We start from the raw sequence: 18555 nt of genomic DNA, 5'->3' as shown, positions 1-18555 counted from the left end.
ATTTGGTACCCTCTTTGAGAGTGCAAAGTGGGTAAGAAAACTAAACCGTGGGTTTAGCTCCTCTCTTCTCAAAACATTTTCACTGACTGGGATGGTTGGGACAGGCTTCTAACCATGTCTTCCGAAGTTGCAGGGAAGTGCAGGCGATGTCTGCTGAACTGGGCTTGTGAGCTCCTCTGACTCTCTGTGAGTGGCTTGTACGCCTGCTAAATCTCCTCGCAAACACTCTTCACCAATTCCATTCTAACAAAATACCAATGTGCAGAGAGATAAGAATTTGAAAGAGCAGAGTCTTGGGCTATGGAGGTTGATAGATCTAGATTCGAGTTCTTGTTCCAGTCATTTACTAATTGTGTGACTTTGGACAAATTACAGTTGGAAACATAAGCAATGGAAGGATTGGTGTCTGGCTTCTTCAGGTTGTTTTCTTTATTTTATCCTAGAGAAAGAAGTTAACTATTGAAGGGCTGGTGATAATTATCACTCGATAGTTCATTTTGTGATAGTCAAGTATTTTATTAGTAATCCTTAACGTGTAGCACTTTACTACTTACTTGGCATATACTAGCTCATTTAATTGTCATAATGTATACAATAGGATATTCCTCAGCCATTAGAAACGACAAATACCCACCATTTGCTTCCACGTGGATGGAACTGGAGGGTATTATGCTGAGTGAAATGAGTCAATCGGAGAAGGACAAACATTATATGGTCTCATTCATTTGGAGAATATAAAAAATAGTGAAAGGGAATAAAGGGGAAAGGAGAAAAAATGAGTGGGAAATATCAGGGAGGGAGACAGAACATGAGAGACTCCTAACTCTGGAAAACGAACTAGGGGTGGTGGAAGGGGAGGTGAGCGGGGGGTGGGGGTGACTGGGTGACGGGCACTGAGGGGGGCACTTGACGGGATGAGCATCGGGTGTTATTCTGTATGTTGGCAAATTGAACACCAATAAAAAATAAATTTATAAAAAAATTGTCATAATGCACCTAAGTGGAAGACACTATCATTATCCCCATTTTATAATTAAAGAAGACTCAAAGCTCATGAAGGTCAGAAAATGAATTTTCTTTGCTGCCATGAAAGACATATTCTGTTTCCTTCCTTACCTGGATCCAGTAGAGCACTGTGCTCTCATCCTGCTCCTCCGCCACTCCAAGTCTGGACTGACCATGTGAAATGTGAAATCATCAACTCCCTGCGCCTCCCTGCTCTTTGGAGTTGTTCTCAGAGCAGCTGTGTTTGTGGTCCTGTGGACTCCCTGAATGTGGAAGAGGCACCTCCATGGATACCGATCAGGCCCCACAGCCTTCCCCAAATTTCAGAGCCAGCCAGGGCAGAGCCAGGCAGGGCTCAATAAGGGTTGTACGCCACATGTAATAAAAAATGCTTAAAATGGGATGTGCTTTTCAAGTCAGGAAATCAGAGAATTCCATTTTAAATCTCCGCATAGTACAAGGAGGAACATGTTATGTTCCCGTATTAAAGTTCACAAAGATTCACTATGAAAGATCTCATGTGAAGGGAGAGTGTGTATTCTCTGTAATTTTTATAAGTGGATTTTTTTTTCTGAGTAAATGTTCTACTCTTGCTGATTGTGTTCTTGAAAGCACATATGACTTCTCTGATCCCTTATGATTCATTCAGGGCACATTTTAACTTTAGACACAGCATAAACATATGCGCTCACTGGTTTGTTGTGTTTTTACAAATGTGTACAAACTTTACTAAAAAATGATCAGTGAGTCCTGTCCAACTATGAAATCATATTTAGGACTACTCAAAATATTTTTGCTGATTCCAGATTATCAAGATTACAAACAAACAAACAAAAAGAATAAAACAACAAAAAGACACTAGGGCTTTCACAAATCCATTCTGATTTTTTTCTTTTCCAAACCATAAATTAAATTCTCTAAGCCCAAATATCTCAAACTTAGCTTTTGGGAGATTCACTGTTTTTTTTTGGCGGGGGGGGGGGGGGGTCCCTCTTTTAACTTATAAGTCATGCATCACATATGTGTTGACAATACATTACATTTGTGGTGACAATAGACTCACTTGAAAGCATGCTAATGATTCAAGGTCACTTTGGAATGGCTTGGAGCTCAAATTGAATTAAATTCTCTTCTTGCTAACATCCTGGCATCTCCCTTTACACTGCCCAAGGCTCACCTCAATTATATTGTGTTCCTTCCCAGTCACCGTGGTGAAAGGTTATAGCTCTATTTGCCTGATCTTTGTCACTATTTCCAACTTCTTAGACTGGTGACATGACGTTTCATTTCAGCCTTAACTTGGTCAATCAAAGTAAATGCCTAAATTACAAAATTTCAGAGCTTCTATAAAGCTGCCAGCCAACCCAAAGACCCTATCCAAATAGGATAATGCCAAGTTACACCTGAAAAACTTTGGCAAAGATATAAATGCATGATGCATCAGAGCTGTCCTTTTCTATTGCTTTTCTCTTAGATACTAAGGGGGAGGTGGGTTTTTATTTTCTTTCATCTGTTGGATATCAGAGGAATAATACTCTTTCAGTTCATATAATTAAATGTTAATTATAATTGTTTTGTGTCATAATCCTGTGTGCCTATAAGAGAGTGGGAGGGCAAGTAGAAATGGGAGTAGAGATTGTTTTACATCTTACTGCTACCCTAGTCTTTGGGATTCCTTTCTAGCTATTACATTAAGATTCCATCATTCCATATTTTCATTTTGGGGTCCGGGCCATGAATTAATTCTGACAAAAGAGGGGCTGATAGTTATTAAATTTAAGTGAAGTCAAGCTCAGCATAGTCAGACAAGGCAAAACAAAAAAACAAACAAAACAACAACAAAAAAAAAACACATCAAATACCATAGGTTGAAAAAGAAGGAGAAGAAGAACCCAGGCTATAAAAAAAGGAACAGGTAAGACAAAAGTTCTGGCCCATAAACATTCAGAAACTAAACGGGTATTTCATGCACAGGCTATTAGCAGCCAAACTTCTTCCTGTTATCTGCTATTGTCTTCATTGCCACGAGAACTCACCATGAGAACTCCTGAATCACTTCTCCAGAGATTTGATTCTGTTTTCTAAGGTGACAGCCAATTGGACAAATTATGTTCATATGATCCCAAGAACAATGGCTCTAGGCCCTGGCTGCACAGTATCATCATGTTATCATCACCTGTAAGCTCTGTAAACATAAGAAAAGCCCAGGTCTACCATATACCAGTAAAATCTGAATTAGCCAAACCCTTGCTACTCAACATGTGGTCCCTGGGTAAGTAGCATCAGCATCATCTAGTAGCTTGTTAAGAATGCAGACCCCTAGGACACCTGGGTAGGTCATTCATAAGAGACACACAGAGAGAGACAGAGACACAGGCAGGGGGAGAAGCAGGCTCCTCGTGGTGGAACCCGATGCAGGACTCCATCCCAGCACCCCGTATCACACTCTGAACTAAAGGCAGATGCTTAACCACTGAGCCACCCAGGCGTCCCAGGAATGTTTTTTAATGAACTTCCTAGGTGCCAAATCAAGGCTGATAAGCAACATATTAGAAACTTTGTGTCTTCATTTCAAGTGTTGAAAAATGTAGGCAAAATCTAGATTATAATTCTAGAAAACAAAGAGAAAGTCCCCACATGTTTCAGAACATTCAGAAGCATCTGTAAATCCAATCAAGCCCCGCTTAGACCCTGACACACTGCCTAAACTTAGCCCATTGGGGGGTTGGAGGAGGAGGAGAGCAGATTCCACTCCCTTGTCATCTACTTATTGGATATTGACTGGCTATGGGCACATTGTTTGGATCCACACAGTTACCATCTGCTTCCTGAAGCCTTAGCATGTGCCTTGCTCATGGTGTGTGCTCTCACCATGGCTCACCATCTGGACTATGGGGCACTGAAGTGGTTTATTTTGTCTAGATCAAAAACCACAGAATCTCATCTTCTATTCCTTTTCCGATAGCCAGTAAGCCTGACTTTTGTAAACAAACACTGCCAGGCAGTGCCCTCATTTCTATGGGTCCAACAGCTAGCCTGGTCTACTGAAACTTTGCAGTACTGAGTACTGCTCCAGCACCTTCCAATGTTCTGACCAAAGTAAGTTGCAGCAGCTAATCATTCTGCACCTGGATCTGAAGTAGCATTCTTACTTTCCCTTCATTATCCAATAGTTTTCCAGACTCTCTCCCACTCTCCTGAGGATAAGCTTTATTCTCACTTCCTCCCTGAGGCTCTTTCATACGGCAAGAGCCTACAAACCATGGGCCTTCCAGCCCCCACTTACTGTTCCATGATGCCAAGTTGTTGGCCAGGAAATTTATAGAGCAGTTGGTTAAAAACTCTTAAATCAATCTGGCTGTTTAAAACTGGAGACTGCCTTTGGCAGAAACATCCTTAAGCATCTTGCTTGGCTGGTATTTTTAATTAACACAGCTAAATGCCTTGTAGTATTAGTCCAGGCCAGCAGGACAAAATTAGCAGAGAGACAAAGGCAGAGATGTTGACAGGGCTCAGAACTGACTTGGGAGAGCTTGGTTTTCATCTCATTGTAAGGCTAAGTGAAATCTCCCTAAATCCTTTGACACATTGCTCCTCTCAGACCTTAAGAAGGAGGTCACTAGCCTTTGGCAGCAGAGTTCATTAGACTGGTTCAGGCTCTGAGGACTTGAAAAGTGAGGGACTAGATTTAATTTATGCCTGATGCCTCACAGTCGAAAATAGCTATTCAACATGCAGTACCTATTCATGAATAGTGAATAGCAGGATTTTAGGCTGAGTAAGTATGATTAATCCACGAGCTTATCTCATTCTCCAACCAACCGCAGAGGTAAATATTATTATCCCAGTTTTTGGATAGGGAAACTGAGATGCAAAAGCTTTAACTGACTCTTCGAGGAAGAAAGATGTAGTAAGTAAACAGTGGGTTCAAAACTTAAGTCAGTCCTTTCTAATTTCAAGTAATGACACTGTGGTCACACTATAACTGATTTAATGAAGATTCTGACCAGTGAGCAAACTGCCAGTTGATACTTTGGGAAGTGCGTCCTGCTCCAGGAGAGACGTGCTCAGCATAGCACACCTGATCAACCCATCCAAGACGGAAAGTGCTGGAGACAGTCATCTGCAGTGGCCTAACTGAAGCTTGTGCTAACATGGGGAGCGCAGCTCATTGTGTTCCCTCTTGGTGAGAATTAGCTTGGCTTATGATCCAACTGCCTTGAGAAGGCATATTGGTATTTTTTTTAAGTAACAAAATAGGGAAGGAAGAGGAGGAAAAAAGAGACAAAGCTCCAGATTGAGGATGGAGAAGCTCCCTATTTTAACCAGTGTTTGAGTTACAAATGCAGTGAAGATTCAGGCTGGTTAACCTGTTCCTCCCTAGCGTGTCTCTCTGCCTTAGAGTCCATGTTTATAAAAGTTTCTAATATGAAGGTTTAATTAGCAAGTAAAATCTTAGTTAGCTAGAGCTTAATTAACTAGATGATTTGCTTAGCAGATTTTTTTTTTCTTTTTGAACTGTTCTCATCAAGAGAAAGATATATTTCAAGATAACAAGCTGACAGTTTAGATAAAGACAAAATAAAGATGTCTCCATATCCAAAGTGTGTCCTGAGTTTGGCACATATAGACCCACCATTCTGCACCTAAATTAACTGTGTGATCATGGACACAGCCACTTAGTCTGTGAAGTCTTCATTCCCATTGTGGCTAGTTGAAGGTGGTAGCTTGAGGGGGAGACGGGGGAGAGGGGCTCCCACCTCCTGAATACTGTCACACTCTGTTTCCCTTTGCTCATCTATAAAATGAAGATATAATCATCAATTTTTGAAAAGTTATTTTAAAGGTTAATTATGATAATTTTTTTCAAAACTTTTATGACCTGTATAGTACTGTGCATTTAATAATGAGTGACATGATTGGAGTCCTTGCTATCTACGGAGCACTATGCTAAGAATATATGTGTATTTGCACACATACACATATGTTAATTGTTGGATAGCAATTCACTTCATCTTCACCACATGTAAGAGAATTTATCCATTTTAATTATGGTAAGAGAATATTATCCATTTTAATTATGAGGAAACTAAAGCACAAAGAGTTTATTTGCATATAAGAAATATTATCATTCATTCAAAAGTATTTGTTAAGCACATTCTTCGGGCCAAGTACTTCTCTCCTTTTATCTTTTCTTCTCTTAACTCCTCCTCCCCTCTCCCCTTTCTCCTTTGCTTCCTCTTTTTCCCTCTCCCCCTTCATCCTCTTCAGATACTAGAGGTAGAATGCTGGACTCAGAGGCAAAAGATCAGTGCCAAATCCTGGTGCTGTGTGATCTTGAGCAAATCACAGTGTTTCCCTGTGTTTATTTTCTGCCAATCACACAGACTGGTCGAAACAATGAGAACATACTTCCTAATTTCAGAGGCTTATGCCAAGATAATGTAGTGAAAGTCTTAACCATTGGTATTACAACCATTCTATTACTAGAAACCTCTAAGATCCTCTTGCTCCCGATCTCCTATGAGTCATGATTCCCAATCTCTGATACAGTGCAGAACCCATGCGATAGGATGAGGACTCAGGAAGCCATCCAGTGTCAAAGGTGGGCCAGCAGATTGGAGTGCAACCTTTAGTTACAGAAAAGGAAAGCAGCTAATCCATGCTTTGAACAGTCTGGTTCATAGATGTATTTAGTCTGCATGGAATAAGGGCTGATCTGCCCGGGAACCTGATAGAGTATGAGACAAGACGAACTACTGAATATGAAAAGATATATAAGTTATGGTAGCAATTTGTCACATTCTAGTAACTGAATTAAGTTATGTACTCTTATGAGGAAAAGAAATGGAGACTGTCTGCTCTCAAAGGGCAGGGAATAAGTCACTTAAACTTGCCCTGTGAAGCACTCATGTGGTTGCTGAACAAATGCTTATTGATGATGAACATGAGCAATTAGGAATTGGGAGAACAGTGATAAGCCTTGAAAACACTGGTCAGAAAGTCTTTGGCCACTATTCTAGACAACTGAATGAATCTGTGAAGAGTCTGGTGATTTTCACTTAATTTAGCCTCAGTCAGTAAGCGTTGACCTCATGACGGGTGCTGAGCTTGATACAGCAATGACTGCTTCTCTCAAGAAGCTTTGCACGTGTCGTATTAGTTGGCCTGGTTGTGATGATAGGTGGGGGAGAGAAAATGCCTCAGCTGCAGTGGAGTTTGGAAATTAATTGGATACAATGAGCTTTGCTGGGGTAGAATAAGAAGAGAAATCCAACAAAGCCAAAGGAGTCCAGCAAAGTCTCCAGACTGGTGTTCAGAGGAAGAATGCACAGCAAAAGGGTTCTTAGGGGGCCATAGTTCTCCAACTTTGGAGCATCTCAGTTTGGTCAGTAGGAAAGCTATGGGCAACAGCCTTACTTCTATTGGATCATGAAAATTCCCCATGTGGGTTTATGTGTATAAGGGAGCAGGAGGATTAAGATCTTGTTTCCAAACTAATATTCATTAAATGCTGGTATGCAAAATGTTGATTAGCGATTTGAAAAGAAAGGGTTCAATGCACAAATAATTTTGAGAAACGTTGTGTCCATGGATTACAGTGCTTCATGGAGACTATACCATGCCAATGCAGCTCATAAATCTCTAAGAAAGGCCACATCCTGTGACCGTGCATGGGGCCAGGACCCACATTAGCATTCAAACCAGTGACCGACTGACCAGTTCCCACTGGGAATGTACAGGCGGCAGGAATTGTGCAAATATTTTAGTGAGGTTTTTGCATATGTCCTTCCCCATCTGGAGGAGTGCAACAGGACTGCCAAGGCTGCCTTAAGCCCTTCAAATTTCCTGACCAGTGCTTTCTATCAGAATTTCCCTTCTTATATCCTGAATCACACGTGGACACCCTACACTTATAAAATTCCATTTAGTTGCCATGATATATTTGGTGGCCATCAGCAAGTGACTATTATGGGTTTAGGGTGTGCATGCATGCACCCGTGTGTGTGTGTGTTCTCTTTTCAGAAGACAGAGCAGCAGCAAGTTCCCCGCTATTGTGTGAATGCCAAATACCACAGTGCAAGTCATTTATTTTACCCTGAATTGTTAGTGGCATTAATAACTGTGGAACTATGGCAGTATTTGTTGTGTCAGGCAGACATATTCCCACTATTAACTTTTGGATAAGAGCAGCAGCTTGCCTAATGAAAAATAATGACCTTAAAGCAAAGAATTCCAAAAAATTTGATTCCACAGGGAAGCCAATAACAGAAAAAGCAGGGCCTCCTCTTCAAGTTCCCATATTTCCTGCAGCACTCGTTCTGAATGACTTTATTAACTGTGTCTTCGTAGCAGTGTGGGAGACGTAAAAATTAGTATGAACGTTTTTCCCCTTCGCTCCTTAGGTCTCTGGGGATCTGAGCAATGCCACTGAAGTGGTTGATTGTAATATTCTATTGGTTAAATTAACCTCCTAGTGTGTGGTGCTTCAACTCAGAAACAGATCGCAATATATGCAGATCTAATAAGCTAAAGAGCCTGGGTTTTGTTTTGGTTTGGTTTTTTTTTCTTTCTTTTTTTTTTTTTTGGTAGAGGAGGTAGGATTTATCCATTCCTCTTAGTAAGTTGCAAGGTTATAAAACATAGGAAACAATCAAATTCTCAGCCCAATAAAAGATTTTTTTTTTTTTGCATATTGCTGTGCCAATTCTAAATGTGCAATTGCAAAATGGCATCTTGGCCTATAAGGCACACTAGTTTGATTGTGTGGATTATAAAGTCATTTATTTATGCACCCATTTGTATACAGTCTTCATCGCTACAGCATCTGGGAGTCTGACATTACTTAAAAAACACAATTAAATTTGAATACCTCATACTGGAACCTTATTATAAACTTGTTATTTCCCTCTCCTTAATTTCATCCCATTACTCCTAATTATAGTTTTCTATCATAAACAGTTCTTCAATTATTTCTCCCCTGGGGAATTTACAACCCAACACGCAACCTTCTTTCTTCCTCCCACCCCTATTTTAGTCTCCTGAACAGTGGCAACGGGGTCCACGCAGCCCACACTTTCTATTTCTAGAACATTTCTGTGAGAGGCTCCTTAAAGAACAAAGGTCTTGCTCAGGTGAGTGCAATTTATCTGTAACTAAATTACCTGTAACTAAACGCAGCGTCAAAAACAGATGAAGCCGACAGTCAGCTTGGCCTTTAATTTTTGCTAGAATCCAGTTAAAGGTGCTCATTTTCTTGAAGACCGTATTTCTTTATTTGTAAAATATGCATAAAAATTTGTCCTCCCTATTTCATGGGGTGTTTTGGGCTTGTAAGTCCAGGAGAGTGTCTTCAAACCATGGAGTCTTATTCAAATGTTAGGAAAGAGTGCAGCATAGCTAATGCTAATGGAGCTTTTTGTGCTCCAGGTACTGTGCTAAGGAATGTATGGATGTTCTTTTATTTATCCCCTCAACAACTCTTGAGGTATTATTTTGTTCCCATTTACAGATGAGCAAAATGAGGCACAGGGGGATAAAATAGCCCAAGGTGAAGCAAACAAACAGATAAATAAATACTGAGAAGGAGAAGGCCTGGAATTCAAATACATCTCTTTCTGATCCTCTAATCTGACTCAAAGTAGCAGAATTGGAACACGGATCGTAGGTATTGCCATCTCCATTTTGGAGGCCGAACCTCTTGAGAGCCTGAAAGGTGGTCAGGGTAGGAATATTATCAATACTTGAATAACGAGAAATGTAATGCTAAGTTGAACTTTTTTTTTAAGACTTTATTTGAGAAAGAGAGAGACAGAGATAGTGAGAGAGCATGAGTGGGGAGAAGAAGGAAAAGCAGGCTCCTCTCTGAGAAGAATCTGAGGCAGGGCTCCAGCCCAGGACCCCGGGATCATGACCTGAGCTGAAGGCAGACACTTAACTGACTGAGCACCCGGGTGCCCCTAAATTGAACTTTCAAGAGTGGATTGGGTTTGAACTATGGAACCGGGGTTGTGATGGTTAATTTACGTGCCAATCTGAGTAGCTAGAGGTTCTCAAATTAAACATCGTGGGTGGGTCTGTCTGTGAGGGTGTTTCTGGATGAGATTAGCATTTGAATTGGTGGACTCCCCCAAAGTAGATTGCCCTCCCCAACACAAGAGGCCCATCCTATCCATTGAGGGTCTCAATAAAACAAAAAGTGGAGGAAAAGGGATTTACCCTCCTCTCTTTTTTTCCTACCTCACTAATTGAGGCAGGAAATCACATCTTCTCAAATGGAATGTATGTCACAGGCTCCTCTGGTTCTCCAGCCTTCAACTCTGAATTACACCACCAACTTTCAGAGGTCTCCAGCTTGCAGACGGCAGATCGTGGGACTTCTCAGCCTCCATAATGGCATGAGCCCATTTATCTATCTATCATCTATCTATCATCTATCATCATCTATCTAATCACCTCTGTGATGTGTGTGTGTATGTGTGTATTCTCTCTCAATCTCTTTCTCTCTCTCCCTCCTACTGGTTCTGTTTCTCTAGAGATGCTGACTTATGTAGGTATAAATAGACCAAGCGAGGCCTCCACTGCAGGGAGAGGTCAGGGATCTGTAAATGGTGCCATTTTGCTAAAACACATGCTACACAAAGGGGTTAACTGGGAAGTAAGGCAGGCTAGGCCTTCTTACAGAGAACTCTGAAGATCAGAGATTCTGGGTTTTCTTTAGTAAAATAAATTGTTCAGTTTTGGAATGATTTTGTCAAAACTTAATACAAGAAGAGGAAGTATACAAGAGGAGTAGAAGGAAGGCGGTAAAGAAGAAAGGAAGGATAGGAGGAGGAAGAGATGCAAGGGAAAGAGGAGGTGAGGAACAGAATGAAAGCGGCGACAGCAAGAATAAAAAGACCCGGTATTTCTGGGGTCTGCTCAGAGACAGAAGAGAGTTTTATATCCTCCACACTCCCACTCTCTACCCACGTTCCCCACACTCAACACACAGGCCAGGTAAACTTGTGCCCATGAACCTAATCCTAAAGCCATGTCCTGAATACTCAACCTCCATGCTGCTGGTTGCTTTGTGCGGAGGCTCAAGCCTCCTTTAGATGGCCCTTCAGTTTGAGAAAAGTCATTGCCTGAGCATGTGTATGATGTAATGGCTGCTCTTGCACATGCAGTTTTGGTTAGAGGAGTCAAATGGCTCTCTACAATGAACTACTAGGACTTTTAAGTTTCTCTTTCATGAACAAAGAAAATAGAAGCAATGTTTCTGGACTTTCACAGAAGAAGGCATTCAAGGATGGGCTTTCCGAGAGGGTGAAGTGAGGCCTCGGCAACATGGTGAGAAGCCATAGCCCACAGAGGTTGGTCACTGCCAACTTCCACCTCACAGATGGCTGATGTTCAGTTTTAAGGTGTTTTCTGATTGAGTCTGTGATTGTGCTTTGCCTTCCCTCCGTCTTCCATTAACTTGGCTTAGACATCTTATGTAACTAATATGGAGAAAGTATGGTGTGGGAGAGGGGCAATATGCTTAAGTTTTGAAGCAAAGCAGATCAAATTGAGAGTTGGAACAGCTCCAGATCTTGGCAGGGTATCAGGGTCCATCTGAGAGAGGTCAAAACTGAGCCGGGAGCTGGACCAATCCTTGGGGCAGTAGACAACCTGCCTCCTCTCCCAATTCCAGGAATTCTCAGGCACCCGGTAGGGCATTTAACTTCTCACATTTGGGGAGACTGGAGTGTGGGGCTCTTTTATTTAGATATTAAAGCGAGGTAGATTCAGAATGTTGGGGGATCTGCTGATGCCTGGACAATGCAAATAACAACTGTGAGTGTCTACAGTCTTCCCTGTTTGTTGCTGTATTTATTTACTCTTCTAAAAATAAGGGGTTTAAATGGTTTCCTGTAGCATCAAAGGTGTCCTAACTGTTGACACTTGACTATTGATGATAGCACTTTGCTTCAAATTACTGCCAATATCGCACTCCGTACCAAAGTGTAGGTTAGGCCCTCAGTTCCTGGCTAAAGGCAGGAAGCATTCTATTCTCACTTATCATTGGAAAACATTTAACCTAAAACTATTCTAAGTGTTTTTTTTTTTTTTAATGTTTTGCTGTTTTTCACATGCTACTTGGACGATTCTTATCAGAGATTTTTCTCCTCAATAAGGTAGTTCTGTTGAACTAATAATTCGTGAGGGGAAAACCTATTTATGGTTTGTATACCTGGCTGTGCCATCCTGGTTGACTAGCAGTACATGGGGGGAAAAGCTGTTTGCTTTCCCTGGCTTGTTTTAGGGCAAAGGGCCCTGTCCAAAAGATGCCACAAAGGAGATGCTTACTATGGATAGAAGCAATGTAATTGGATACAAAATATAATATTTTCATGTTAATCTATATCTTTTGAATGTCCTATAGCTACACTTCACCTCCTTGTAAAAAAATCTAATTATTTGGCAAGCACAGTGTTTTAGACAGTTACTGAGATTCATAGCAATTAGGACTAATTTGCTTTTCAGGAGTCCTCTTTGGTTTTTGTAGTTTTCTGAAGATAAATCATTTGACCTCAGGCTCACAGAAAAGATAGGCCCAAGGGAAATGTGACTGGGAAATAGCACAGCCTCAGCAAATGCTGAGCCACGAGGGCTTGAGTTCACCAGTGGGGACCCTAAACCATATACACACCAGTGGGGACCCTAAACCATATACACTAGGGGCTTGCTCAAAGTGGTAACGAGGGGCTGACACAGCCGGAGAAGAAAGAAACTTTTTCTCTGAACTACCAGCCTGGGTATGTTTCCACTACATTCTACCTCTATAATAAACCATTAAAGTTGGCCAGCATGCTTGAGCAATGTGTGCCTTTTTCCTATACTAATGTGAAGATCAACCTCTATCCTTGAAATTTTCCCTTAAATGGATAGTTTTCCTGTCTTTTGTCTTTGCCATATTAATTTACCACAGGAGTCTTTTTGTGTTTTTGAGTTCCCTGTTCAAGATCTTCTGGTGGTCATGTGATCAATGTCTTAGAAATAAAGCTTCCTAATCTCACTCTGGTATTCAGTTTTTTTAATAATCTAATGTAGTAGCAATTCACCTTTGTCTTCTATTCATAAAAAAGAAATAGCACTTTCCATTATGGAGCACTATTCAGTACTAGACACTATATCTACAATCTCATTTAACCCAATGAAATAGGCAATACTGTTATTTTTATGTTTACAGATAACATCGTAATGCTAGAGAAGTTAAATAACTGGACCAAGGGTACGATTCAAATGCAAGCTATCAAGCCTGTCCAAGGCTTAACTCTTGAGCTGTGTCCCTTCTGGTCAGGAGCCTATCCCACCTCTTCAAACTGGTCAGGATCATACTTCCCACGGTAGGCTTGGTTCATTCTCACATATTAGCCCGCTTATCATCTACTACTCACTCAAATTGTCCCTCTTTTATTGTCTATCCAAGCACTTCTTTAAAGGCCTGTATTAATTTCTGATTGCTGTTAAATTTAATGGCTTACCAGGGTTTGAGATATAGACAGCTGTGTGGGCTTTTAATTCTGCTACCACAATGACCCATTCCAAGCTCATCTCCACTCTCAGGGTTTCCTGAAAGCCTCCATCAGCAGCCTATCCCATTCTACAGCTTATTGCTTGTATCTTCTGAGCTTGCAAAAATTTGCTTTCCACTCAGTTGTGTGATTTTGAAAATTGGGTTCCATTTGTTACGGGTTTGGAGTGTCTCAGCTACAACCTTAGAGATTATCCAGTCAAGGGATAACAAATAGGTTTTGTCTTAAATGTCACATCCATGCAGCTGGTAGAAGTAGCTCAAGGTTTTGCGTTGGGAGGATTTTGAGGCTCCTTCTGTTCTCAAAACAAAGAAGGCTGTGATCAAATAGAATGTTTGCCGTGAAGGCAAGAAGTGAAAATGGCAGCTTGGGTGCCACATGCTGGCCACTTCTGCTCTTCTCCCCTATCTCTCCATCTTCAAAATGAGGAAAAACAGTTGGAAAAGGGCAACTGGCTTTTACACAGGGCCTACTATGCATCTGACGCTGTTCTGGTATATTACCTAACTTAGCTTTTTTGACCTTCATAGTGACCTGCTCAATAGAAGCAGAAATTAGGGTTGAAAAGTTTATAACTTTACATTTTGTCCCAAATGTCCACTGAAAGAATTTGGGACAAAAAACAGAGAGCTATCATGCTCACTTCTGCAGCACAGATGCTAAATTCTGAAATTGGAAACACTATAGAGAAGATTAGCATGGCTCCTGCACAAGGATGACATGCAAACTCATGAAGCATTCCATATTTTTGACAAACAAACAAAAAACCAGTCTCTTAACTATAGAGAATAAACTGGTTGTTACCACAGGGGACGTGGGTGGGGGGAAGGGTGAAATAGTGAAGGGGATTAAGAATACACTTACGGTGAGGAGCACTGACGCACAGAATGGTTGAATCACTACATTTACGCCTGAAACTAATAAAATGCTGTATGTTAATTACACTAGGATTTAAAAAAATACAGACCTATGTAATTGCAAATCCAATTCTGTCCACTATAATAAACTCGAGACTTAAAGGATTTACACAAGGCCAGATGAAACTAGAAACAAAGTTGGGATTAGAATTATGGTAAATACATTTCCAAAAAACAAAACAACACAAAAAAACCCCACAGGATATAGAGATGGGCACATGGCCACGATGCTGAATACTTACAACGGGGACTTTTATAAGAAATCCAAAGCTTTACAGTTAACTACAACCAATTATCGACACATATAACAGAGGTTTTCTGTTTGACTATATTCAATGATCATAGGACATTATTCGTTTTCCCTGAGTGAAAACCTGGCTGATTTTTTGGCATTGAGAGCTTGCTTTCTTTTACTTACCCTGGGTATTTGTCTTCAGTTCTCTTTAATATTGTCCTGTAAAACAGACTTACTGCTTCCTCTTTCCCTGTCTTTATTAATTTGAATGGATTAACATGCTCTAGAAACTGAATTTCTTCTTCTTTTTTTTTTTTTTTTAAGAAAGATTTATTTGAGAGAGAGAGCAGAGGGAGAGGCAGAGGAAGGGAAAGAGAAAATCCTCAAGCAGAGTCCCTGCTGAGCATGGACTCCAGGGACTCAGGGTTCAATCCCAGGCGTGGGAGATCATGACCTCAGCCGAAATCAAGGGTCAGCTGCTTCACCACCTGGGCTGCGCAGGTGCTCCAAGGAACTGGAGTTCTCACAGAGACGTCAGGGACCAGCTATTCCAGCTCTCTGCCTCTGCCCGAGGGGCCTTGTGCTAAAGAAACCTTTGCCTCAAGCTGAGAACTGAAGCTAAGGTGCTGCTCATTGAAGAAACTCCCTGCAATCAGGTCAAAATCACTCTCCAAACAGTGGATCATGCCACTGTCTTGCTTAAAATGCTCCAGGGCTCCCCATCTCTTTCTGGAGAAAAGTCACATTCTTATTCTTGGCCACAGGTCTTTCCTTGTCTTACAGGCTGTTGGACCACTAACCTCATCTCCTACTCCTCTCCCTCTCCCCCTCTGTCAGCCCACTTAGCACCCTCCTGCCAGCTGCTTTGCTGCTCTCAATCCTCTTATCTGGCTCCCAGGTTTTTGTCTTGCCCTGAATTCTATCCCCTAGGTTGGACTGCTGCTCTCCTGCTGTGCCCAACACAGCTGCGTGAGTCATTCTTTAAAATGCAATTCTGATCATGTCATTATCTGGCTCAAATCCCTCTAGTGGCTTCCTTTCATCCAGGTCAGTGGTTCTGAAACCTAACTGATATCAGGGTTGTATAGATGTAGCTCTGAGTCTCATCGCCCACTCCATCCCTTAGCCAAGATTCCCATTCAGAAGGTCTGGGATTGAGGCCAGCGATAACTTCCAAAAAATTCCAGTGATGAACTAGGTCTACAGAGGATACCGACATCCCTGATGAGCACATAAATGAATCCTCTTGTTTGATCCCATTCAAATTCACACTTCCTCACAATCTACATTAAACCTCTTCCCCATTCAGACCTCACCTCCAATCCCTGCAACTGTTAGGTTTCCGCTACTCTAACTTGTTCCCTGCACATAACATGCTCCTGGCTATCTCCATGCTTTGTTTTTTTTTAATAATAAATTTATTTTTATTGGTGTTCAATTTGCCAACATACAGAATAATACCCAGTGTTCATCCCGTCAAGTGCCCCCCTCAGTGCCTGTCACCCATTCACCCCCCACCCCCCGCCCTCCTCCCCTTCCACCACCCCTAGTTCATTTCCCAGAACTATTTTATGTTCTGTTTCCCTTTCTGATATTTCCTACCCATTTCTTCTCCCTTCCCTTCTATTCCCTTTCACTATTATTTATATTCCCCAAATGAATGAGAACATATAATGTTTCTCCATGCTTTTATACAGGGCATCCTATTCTCTAGATGAGGAAACGTTAACGCTATGAAAGGAGACTTCCAAATCCAGCTCAGGCATTGTTCTTGAATTCTCTACCATCTGCTCAGACTGAGTCTATCCCTCCCTCTACATCACTTCTGATTACTCTATTTTGCTTATTTCATATGCACTGCTCTATTTTATAAAATAGACAACGCATTTGTTTTATGTGTTAAATGTTTCTTATATTTCAGCCAAACCTGCCATTGCGCTTGAGTTACAACTCCTTTTTTATGTATATAACTTACAAAATATTTTTATTCCCACAATATTGTATATGATCCTTACAACAGTTTCCTCTTGAGATGAGAGAAATGACATTCACAGAAGCTGTCTTGCCCCATATCACACACAAAAAATGATGAGAACTCAGATCTCTTACTCTAGTGATGTACCACATGTGATCTATGATATACCATATAACATCTCATGATGTGCATCTTATGGCGTGCCATTTAACTTTTCAAATTGATAGAAGACTCACATAGTAAGTACAATATATAGGTCATTAAATTTTGGTTAAGCAATGTAATAAACTATCCTGGAAAAAGGCTAAATTCTATTTTTTATCAATCATTTTTTTCTATTAAAAAGAAAATGAAATGATCTGTTAGAAACTAGAATTGAAAACATATAAACCTCCCAATCTCCAACCACTGCCACTTTTTCATTTTGATCCTGAGGGTGATTAAAATGCCCTCATTTCTATTTTGGTAAGGAGGTTTTCAGCAGGGTTCCCCTGAGGTCTAGCAAGCTCAGACAGATATAAGGGAAGCTGCATCCAGAAAGTGTTAGACACCAAGGAATTGATCTAAATTCTCTTTTTCACAGCCACTCTTCAGTTTATTCAACAACTCTTGGAGACCTAATCTATTAATAAAATGTCATGACTTCCTTTTTTTTTTTAATGCTGACTGGTATTTTCAAAACCAGAAACAAGTGAAACTAGGTATAATTCTTTAGTGTATATGATAAAGGTTCTGTTTGATAGCACTTCTTTATTTAAAATCTAAAGATTTACACTTGTACTTTCAGAAGAATATAACTATTACCATCACAGGAAGAAGCTACATGAGGCCCAGGAACATAAGGAATTTATTTTAAGGACTAAACACTTCATAAATGGGGAGAAAGAAAACCTACTCTTCCTACTGATGCTTTTTCTATTAAGATATCTACTAGAAGCCATAGACTTCATCATGAAATGACCCTTCATCATGGGCACAGTCATTAACTGAAACACTATCATATGTCAGTTAGAATATTTTTGTCACCATCAAGAATAATCCTCTTTTGAGCACCTGGGTGGTTCAGTGGATGAGCATCTGCCTTTGGCTCAGATCGTGATCCCGGGATCCTGGGATCGAGTCCCACATCAGGCTCCCCGAGAGGAGCCTGCTTCTCCCTCTGCCTGTGTCTCTGCCTCTCTCTCTCTCTCTCTCTCTCTCTCTCTTTCTTTGTGTGTGTGTGTTTCTCATGAATAAATAAATAAAATCTTTAAGAAAAAGAATCATCCTTTTTTAAAATGCAATAAAACAATAAAGAAATGTATCACCTTATAATTGGAATACCAGAAATCGTGTGGGTTTCTAGAATGATATTATCAGTGGATCAACAGGATCGTTAAAGATCCATATTCTTGGGTGGTACGGTTGGTTAAGTATCTGACTCTTGGTTTCTGCTCAGGTTGCGATCTCAGAGTGATGAGATCAAGCCCCACATTGGGCTCCATGCTCAGTGTGGAGTCTGCTTAAGACTCTCCTTCTCTATCTGCCCCTCCTCCCCACATGAATGCTCTTTCTCTCTCTTTATAAAATAATAGATAAATCTTTCAAAAAAAAGTCCATATTCTTTCTACATTTTTAGTCTTCCTTCTGTGGGAGGTATTCTCCTGAGCCTGTACATAAGATAACCTCAGCACTTACTGAAATACATTCAGAGACAACATCATCTAGATGAAAGAGTGAAATAGTCTCTGCCTATGGCCTTCTCTTAGGATTGGGGAGACTTTCCTCAGACTAACTCCCACCTCATGCTTCATTAGTCATAAACGTGTCACATGGACAACCTTCTCCATAGGCCAATTCTAGCAAAGAGTGTAATGGATG

At 40.8% G+C, this 18555-nt stretch overlaps 1 long non-coding RNA gene and 1 other non-coding gene across 2 annotated transcripts in view; both read left to right on the top strand.

Annotated features, from left to right (window-relative positions):
* The first annotated feature begins 5050 nt into the window (after positions 1 to 5050).
* LOC119864900 overlaps positions 5051 to 18555 on the top strand; it is an 80106-nt gene continuing 66601 nt past the window's right edge. Inside the window, exons 1-2 of the long non-coding RNA XR_005375379.1 lie at positions 5051 to 5191; positions 9044 to 9140. This is a non-coding gene — a long non-coding RNA (uncharacterized LOC119864900). The remainder of the gene's footprint in view (positions 5192 to 9043; positions 9141 to 18555) is intronic.
* Positions 14215 to 14318, top strand: LOC119865079. The gene has a single exon (XR_005375941.1). It is a non-coding gene; the product is annotated as a U6 spliceosomal RNA (small nuclear RNA).

The sequence above is a fragment of the Canis lupus genome, chromosome 21, assembly GCF_011100685.1.
Source record: "Canis lupus familiaris isolate Mischka breed German Shepherd chromosome 21, alternate assembly UU_Cfam_GSD_1.0, whole genome shotgun sequence".
NCBI classification, from domain to species: Eukaryota; Metazoa; Chordata; class Mammalia; order Carnivora; family Canidae; genus Canis; species Canis lupus.
Note: the sequence above shows the minus strand (reverse complement) of the source record. Positions and strands in the feature narration are given on the sequence as shown.